General features: G+C 43.7%; 1 pseudogene; it reads left to right on the forward strand.

Annotated features, from left to right (window-relative positions):
* The first annotated feature begins 2,253 nt into the window (after window positions 1-2,253).
* Window positions 2,254-5,146, forward strand: LOC147021725 (uncharacterized; annotated as a pseudogene).
* Window positions 5,147-9,223: the final 4,077 nt, after the last annotated feature.

The raw sequence follows: 9,223 nt of genomic DNA on the forward strand, positions 1-9,223 counted from the left end.
GCCCAGGGAGTTGATTGGAACCATCAGATTTGGGATGAGATCATCAGGAACTAAGATAATGGTCACATGTAGAAAAAATATGGGTCGCTCGATATGAAAATTGACGGTTCGCATTACAAGTTTTAATGACTTTTTTGTTGCGCTCAAATAGGTTGTGTACATGTTGACTACCATCTTTCCTATATCATGTGTTTATTTGTAGGCAATTTGATAATTTGATGATGCATATTTCACTTTGTCTAATGCCCTCATAGAAGATTAATCTGGAAGTAATTGTTTATTATGTGGCGGTTGGATAATGTTTATTTTCTTTGTTACAGGTTGTAAACAGCCCTGAATCTACTGTTCAGTAAAACATCACACCATGGACTGGACAATTTGTGTCATTTGCCAGAACAGTAGATACACTTCACCTCTTTCATGTCCAAAGAACAGACAGAACCGCAATGCTGACGACGTCCATAAGGACTTTCTTGACAATGTCAGAGAGTTTGAAGAGATCGGTGCATTGCCGGTCGATGTTGATTTTGGCGAACATGGCACCCCAGAATGTTTTGCAGAAAACAACGCTTCTTGGCATCGGGCATGCCACCAAAAGTTTAATAAAAGTAAACTTGAACGAGAGCTGAATAAAAAACGAAAAGAACAAGACGACGAAAAATCTCCAGGTACCAGTGCATCCCAGCGATCAAAGCGACAGTCAACGGGATCAACCAAGGACACTTGTTTATTCTGTGATGAGAGTGGCCCCAGAAAACTGCATGAATATGCAACTAAATGTGCAGAGTACAATTTAAAGTTAATGGCCACCAAAATGCAAGACGGCAAAGTACTTGCAACAATACTATGTGGGGATCTGGTCTCAAATGAACTCAAGTACCATATAGAATGTCTGACAAAGTACCGAAATGACTATCGTGGTTATAGGTGACAGAATAGTCCAACAAGGGCCGACCAACGTGAGCTGAATCAACGAGCCAAAATGATCAATTCAAGAGTATTTGTTGAACTTGTAACGTACATGGAGGAATCTGCCGAGGAGGGGACGTACCTATTCAAACTGTCAAACATGCACAACATGTTTGAGAAAAGACTTGGGGACTTTGGCATTGATACCACTATCAATAAAACCCAGTTAAAAGAAAAACTCCTCAATCACTTCTCCCAACTAGGACGAGGTGAGAAATCTGATGGAAAAAAACATAATCCTGGCATTCCCAGCAGGCATTCAGCAACTACCCAAAGATGTTTTCTTGTTCCATGATGATGGACGAAGAAGCTAGGTTGTTTGCCAGATTTGCCAAGATATGTAGGGAGTAAATCCTGAAAGAAATTATAGCATTCAGTGGCGTATTCAACCCTGGATGTCAGCAGAAGATTACGCCCAGTACAAGATTGTGAATGTCCTTGCTCATCAATGGCCCAACCTTAGCAGGTTCAGTAAATGACTCCCAAGCATGCCTGACACTCACACAGCTCTTGGTTCACAACTGCAAGAAGAAAGGAAATGTTGAGACAAACCATCAGCGTTACTCTCCAGACCGTGAACCACCAGTACCTTTATATGTTGGTTTAAACTTACATACTCAAACTAGGAGCAAGACACTAGTTGATCAAATGTCCAGCTTAGGGATAAGTGCATCATACAAACGTGTCATGCAACTTGAAAATGAACTTGCTGCCGCACAGTGTGAACAGTATAGAAGCGATGGAGTAGTGTGTCCAAGCCAGTTGAGAAAAGGTTTGTTCACAGTAAGTGCGTTAGACAATCTTGAACATAATCCGTCTTCAACGACAGCACAGGGATCCTTTCATGGAACAGGGATTAGCATCATTCAGCAGCCAACAAAAGACCATCCTGGGATTATACGCAGTCAACCTGTTAGCTTGTCCAACACAACTTCAAATTCATCACAAAGTCTGGTTCTTCCGGATTCGTATTCTATTTTACCTGCTGTTTACATGAACCCCACAACAACAGAAGTACCCACAATAGAACACACCACAACGTCAGGTTTTGCTGATTACATAGAGAAAGCCAACGCCAAAGAGGAACGGTGGATTCAACATGCATCTGAACTACTGCAACAGGACTTAGTGCGAGAACAATCATTGTCATGGACTGCATATCATGCATCACGTCAGCCTCAACCAAATGAATTGCCTGCAATCACAGCCTTATTGCCACTCTTTGTCGAGAAGGCTGACTCAGCTGCAATGGTCGAACACGGCATGAGCATCATACAGAGTATAACTCAACTTCTGAATCCTGGTCAGATACCAATTCTGGCATGCGACTGTCCGATCTTTGCCATGTGCAAGTACACACAGTGGAAATTTCCAACAACACATGGAGAAAATTTGATGGTCATCATGTTTGGAGGCCTACATCTGGAAAAGGCACCTTGGACTGTTCTTGGCGATATGTTAGATGCATCTGGCTGGATAGATGCATTGACAGAGTCTGGTATAGCAACAGCAGGTACAGTGCAGTCATTCTTAAAAATATCGCACATAACCCGAACTCGCCATGCACATCAAGTGTCTGCTCTCGCTCTTGGAAATCTTCAACAAGAATCATTCATTGCAGCAAATGATACTGATACTGATGACGAGAAAGCCTTTGACAGTTGGAAGATAGATGTCCATGACAGAGAAGAGCCCAACCTTTCAATATTGGGACCTGGTGCTGAGATTCGAAAAGACTGTACTAATCTTCGTTCGAGCCCATGGCGAAAAGAACTTTCAACTCTATCGAGAGGTGCTGGATTCACTGATGTTCCTGTTCTTCGCCCTGGATCACTACAATTACAGCAGATGGATTAGCGTGCACATCCGGGATATGAATTCACTACCAGTCGGTGTTAAAGAGGACCTCGAAAAGCACTGGGTGGTTGTCAAAGGTAGCTGCAGATTTTCCGCTTTTCCAATAGATCAGGCCAACGAGCAGGAGAATGCTAAAGTAAAAGGAAATCGGACTGACTGAAAAACCTGAGTCCTTGAAGAGATGGATGATCGCTGGTCCTGAACAAGCTCGAGTGGACACATCTTTTGAAAACGAATACTTGGCTTCCGACGATGCCGATCTTCAGTACCACCATCACGACGAAGGATTGTCAGCACAGAAGTTATTCCAGTAGCAAACAAACAACCTCATTCAGACGATCAATGGGTATGGAAATCCATTCTCTGATGACTGCCAAGAACTCTTGGTTCTTCATACACGTCAATGCGCCGACCAGGAAGTAGATAACGCTATGAAAGGATTAGAAGCTCTTGGAAATGCTCAGCACAACATATTTAAGAAGGAGGTATTCACAGAACAAAGCAAGTCTATTCACGAGTCAATCAAAAAGAACAAACTGCATTTGTTCCAAACACCAAAACTAAAGAAAACCTCCAAAACGAAAGAGCTCACAGCCATTCGAAGTGATGCAAGCCTTTTTGGTCGAATGTACATCGCAAATCAACAGCGGGATGGAGATCTAGAAATATTTTTCTCGCATGAAAATCAATTGTACCCTCCCAGTATGTCGGATCATGGAAAACTTCAGATGGGCACCAAGTCAGATTTGATTAGGTGCATTAAAGAAGATGAACTTCCAAGAACAGTGGACTGTAAGATATTTGATGGTGCCGTCCTAGCCCATACTTTGTCAGCTGCTACTACTACTACCTTTGATGACTACGCACAGTCTATATTCTTGCCGTTTCTTTTGTGTGAGCTACAGTATGTCAGAGACAGGATAGATGTCGTCTGGGACCAATACTTACCAAGCAGCATCAAGGCATCCACAAGAGAACGAAGAGGCAGTGGTGTGCGCCTCAAGGTAAATCTAAGAACAAAGATACCTTCCAAGTGGAATGATTTCCTGTTGGATCCATCCAATAAAGATGAACTCTTCTCATTTTTGACACAGAAAGTGGCTGATGGTGACTGGCCTGCTGAAAAAGGCATCTACATAACGAATGGCACTGCAGGTGTTTCCAGAGGCACAAGTCACGTGATGTCAGACTGCACACACGAAGAAGCAGACAGCAGGATTGTGTTCCATATTGTACATGCTCTGCAGCACGGGGCCAAGAAAGTACAAGTGCATATGGTTGACACAGATGTGCTTGTGATCCTTGTCGGCCATTTCTTCGATCTGCTGGAACTGCAACCTGACCTGGAGCTCTGTGTAGCATTTGGCGTTGGCAAAAACTTTTGTGTTCACAGCATCAACGCCATATCTGTAAGCCTTGGAGAAAGGATCGCTCGGGCGCTTCCTGCGTTACACGCATTTTCAGGGAGTGATACCACCTCGTATTTCTTCCGGAAGGGCAAAAAAGTGCCTGGCAATCATGGAAAAGCTACCCTTTGGTTACTGAAGCCTTCATCTTCATCTGGAATCATCCCTTTGAAACGTTAGATACTGGATCGCCTCAATTTAAACACCTTGAACGTTTCACAATCGTCATGTATGACAAAACAAGCAATGACGCCGACATAAACGATGCGAGGCGGGAGTTGTTCTCGAAGAAAAGCAGACCTCTTGAAAATATTCCACCAACTAAGGTACTTAGTACTAAGGGTATTAAGCAGAATGCTTGAATTAAATAGCAAGATTGAAATTTAGTGTATACCCAATCAGTTTGTCTTATAGCAATGTACAAACTACTTTGTTGCAGGATGCACTGGTACAACATGTCAAGAGAGTTATCCTTCAAGCTGGAATTTGGTCAGCAAGTCGGCAGGCCCACGTTATCATAGCGTCGCCTGAAGCGTTTGGATGGAGTCTACAGGCTGACCAATGGGAACCAATTTGGATGACAATACCAGAAGCTGCGACAGCTTGCACTGAACTTATCAAATGTGGCTGTAAATCCGAGCGTGGTTGTCGCATCTGCAAATGTATCAAATCTGGGCTGAACTGTACTGACCTGAGTAGCTGCAATTGCGAAAATAACTAACAGCTTGTGTTCATTAGTGTACATCATATACACATGTACATGATATAATGGTTCAGTTTTTATTAAAATATGTATCCAGCAAAGTATGTCTCAAATAACAAATGTGTCTCGCGAAACGTCAATGTTCGTATCGAGCGACCCATATTTTTTCTACATGTGACCATTATCTTAGTTCCTGATGATCTAATCCCAAATCTGATGATTCCAATCGACTCCCTGGGTATCATTACCTACAGATAGATAGTTTACACATATTTTTACGACCAATATTAGCGAAGTTATAATTATTTATCGATTTAAAAAAACAATTTGGCTGCTATCTTGGATTTTGACCCATAATCACATGAAAATATGGTCAGATTTTTTGGAGCATGGCATTTTTTTATTAAGCAAGTCCATAGGTAACCAGAAAAAAAAATTGGCACTTTTGTCCAGCGTGTAACGATGTTTTCCCTTCTTCCCCTCACTATGGTATGAATCTGGGATCTCTCCTTTGAACCCCTTCTATGGTATCTCGTCCTTCCTCAGATACAGCACCAAAACTAAACAAAACATATGACATCAGGCCTCACTGAATTCCTGTATCAAGTAAACACTACCAGATGTAGTCAGGTGTGAATTGCTGAAGTGAGGGGTGAGGAAGACCATTCATCTGTAAATGAGAGAACGACGGCAAGAGAGGAAGGGGGAGGTATAGGGCAGGAGTGTGCGTTTGGGGATACAAAGCGAATGATGTATATTTTCTTATGGATCTGGTCTCGAGGTTAAAATGGGGTAAAGACTTGAATAGTTGTTTCATCATGCATGTTAGCATAAGTGCAATGTTATTACCATGAGAGATAAATTGTTTCGAGAGCCCTCATCCTCCCATCCCAGTGTTGTGTCTAGGCCCCACCTTTCCCCACCTTTCCCTATAATCTTAAACCTTTCCCCCGATGTACATCTGTCTGAATGTACTTTCCCATTCTGAGCAGCTTAGAGCAATCGTCAGCTCACAAAATGGCATGGCTGGGCCAAAGGCCATGCATGAGATGCTGGGGAAATAATAACATCTGGCAAACCAAATATTAACATCTGGCAGGCTCAAGGCCAACAAACACTACGGGTACGGAATTTCTCTGGCTTGGCCGCCAATCAGCACAGCCTCACAATCATCACCTGACAGGCCACGTCAGCCAATGGGCACATGCTATTGTCGGTTCGATATGCCCCACCATCATTGTTTGTGTAGTTGTTTTTGCTTCTGGGGCCCTGCTGCATGTAGTTGGTTGACCATCCCTCTGCTGCGCTCGGTACCTGGCGCTTTGTGGTGTTTCCCCAACCTGTTGTTCCTGTGGTTCGTCGTTCTTGCTGTGCGGATAACATTTTGGACCAGCATGAAAGGTACTGCATGGACAGCCCCACATCAGGTCTGCACATCAAGAGAGTGGATCGGTGACATGCTCACTCAGACAATTCTGTCAGGCAGATTCGCCACAGTCATGTATCTGAGATGCCGATTCGTGCCCAAATTAAGTGGCCGGTGCTGGGACCTTTTCAACCCTTACCCGCTTGGAGTGTGACTGTCGTCATGGAAGACTAAACGACTGAAGTAACAATAAGTCTGGAGACGGCGATGGTTCACGAGCAATGTACACGGTTCGCGTTTTATATTTTTTGACCTTCAAGGGGACACCACGGGCAAACTGGCGGGAATCGGGAAAAACGTAAATGATGAAAGTTGTCGTACTCGAAGAGCACTACTTGCATACAAACTTTTATTCGAAACAGTTGAAACCCCGAGGAGCTTGATGCCCAATTTATTGATTTTTTTTGACATTATCTAAGTTCGTGACCTTGTGACCTTGACCTTGGGACGAAAATGAAAAATCGAGCTCCGTGGGGCTATGCAGCTGCCATTGGGCTAACCAAATACCGAAACCCCTGCCAGATTCGACAAACCCCCTCGGAGAAGATGTAACTTGAAATCGGCTACCCCCTAAAAACACATGTTTTTGGGTGTGGCTCTGCCCATAATGGGCGCAGCACGCCCATTCTCCAGAAAACACAACTAGATCAAGACACAAAACCTCGCACCCTAATTTTATCAAGATCGGATCAAAACCCACGGAGCTATGCTCGGGACAGACAGACAGACAGACAAACACCCATAACGAATATAGTGGTCACTTACTGACTCGTGAACCAATATATCTTGCAAATCTATGGTGACAACACAGGTCATTTAATGAACAGAGAAAATGTGCTTGTCCACCAAACTCCAAAACACCTAACACCTACCATTTGTCGACATCATGTACATTTTAACATGTAACAAGTCTGGAGACGGCGATGGTTCACGAGCAATGAACACAGTTCGCGGTTTTTTTTTTTTTTTTGACCTTCGAGGGGATGCCACGGGAAAACTGGCGGCAATCGGGAAAAACGTAAATGATGAAAGTTGTCGTACTCGAAGAGCACTACTTGCATACAAACTTTTATTCGAAACAGTTGAAACCCCGAGGAGCTCGATGCCCAATTTATTGATTTTTTTGACATTTTCTAAGTTTGTGACCTTGTGACCTTGACCTTGGGAGGAAAATGAAAAATCGAGCTCCGTGGAGCTATGCAGGTGCCATTGGGCTAACCAAATAACAAAACCCCTGCCAGATTCGACAAACCCCCTCGGAGAAGATGTAACTTAAAACCGGCTACCCCCTAAAAACACGTTATTTGGGCGTGGCTCCGCCCATAATGGGCGCAGCATGCCCATTCTCCAGAAAACACAACCAGATCATGATACAAACCTCACACCCTAATTTTCTCAAGATAGGATCAAAACCCACGGAGCTATGTTCAGGACAGACAAACAGACACACACCCATAACGAATATAGTGGTCACTTACTGACTCGTGAACCAACAAGGGGCTAACTTCATTGCATGGGGCGAACTATTGGTTCACGAGTCAGTAAGTGACGACTATATTCGTTATGGGTGTGTGTCTGTCTGTCTGTCTGTCACGAGCATAGCTCCGTGGGTTTTGATCCGATCCTGATAAAATTGGGGGGGGGGGGGATGTTTATATCATGATCTCGTTGTGTTTTCCTGAGAATGGGCATGGTGCGCCGATTATGGGCGGAGCTACGCCCAAAAAACGTGTTTTTAGGGGGTAGCCGGTTTCAAATTACATCTTCTCCAAGGGGGTTTGTCGAATCTGGCAGGGGTTTCGGTATTTGGTTAGCCCAAAGGCACCTGCATAGCCCCACGGAGCTCTATTTTTCATTTTCGTCCCAAGGTCAAGGTCACAAGGTCACGAACTTAGAAAATGTCAAATAAATCAATAAACTTGGCATCGAGCTGCTAGGATTTTCAACTGTTTCGAATGAAAGTTGGTATGGTAGTCGTGCTCTTCGAGTACGACAACTTTCATCATTTACGTTTTTCCCAATTCCAGCCAGTTTGCCCGTGGCGTCCCCTCAAAGGTCAAAAAATAAAAAAGGCGAACCGTGTACATTGCTCGTGAACCATCGCCGTCTCCAGACTTGTATTATTAGCAATTCCAGGGATAGCTGAATTCCACACGCAATCCCGAATGAGCTGTCTAGCAGGAGTTCCATCCAGGGAAAAGATCTTTATGAAAACTGTAGTTGAGATGCAGTGCCGGGAGGGGGCGCCATATATCGGTGAACGCTGTCCTCAAAGCATGGGGATAAAACTGGCTCTCTGATCTTCATTTAGCTCGTGGATATGAAAGATCTTAGGAAAAGTGTGGGTTACCGTGTGATGCCTCCATCGACAGATTCCCTGTTGGAGTAAGCTGTATAATTGGTTAAAGCACCAGGGAATGTGCGAAGATGTCCCCGGTGGGTCTGACGCTCCCTTACACGTATGCGTGGTGTCCCCCAAGCCCCAATTACAATGTAGTATCAATTGTGAGAGCAACAGCCGTTATCACATCGAGCTAAGCACATTCTGTATGAAACTTATAAAAATGAACAACGCATTCCCAAATCTATTTTCACTACAACTGTGTCATATCGTGAATGTAACGGTACTCCTGCTGTTGAAATATTCACCAGAGTATGGTATGTGTTTGCACTCAGTGGAACCACCTTAGATGATCTGTGATGTTGGCGTGAATCAACTCTAAAACGCAAAATACCATCTTAAATAGCAATTAGTGTTAAAAAAAATTTTTTCCCCCCAACTCATCTCAAACATTCATCAGGATACAGATCCCCTTAATGTTTATGCTCTTCCTCTCGACTTTCACAAGGCATTTGATAAGG

Source organism: Eptatretus burgeri, chromosome 8 (assembly GCF_056783735.1).
Source record: "Eptatretus burgeri isolate ZD-2024b chromosome 8, Ebu_testis_v1, whole genome shotgun sequence".
Lineage (NCBI taxonomy): Eukaryota > Metazoa > Chordata > Myxini > Myxiniformes > Myxinidae > Eptatretus > Eptatretus burgeri.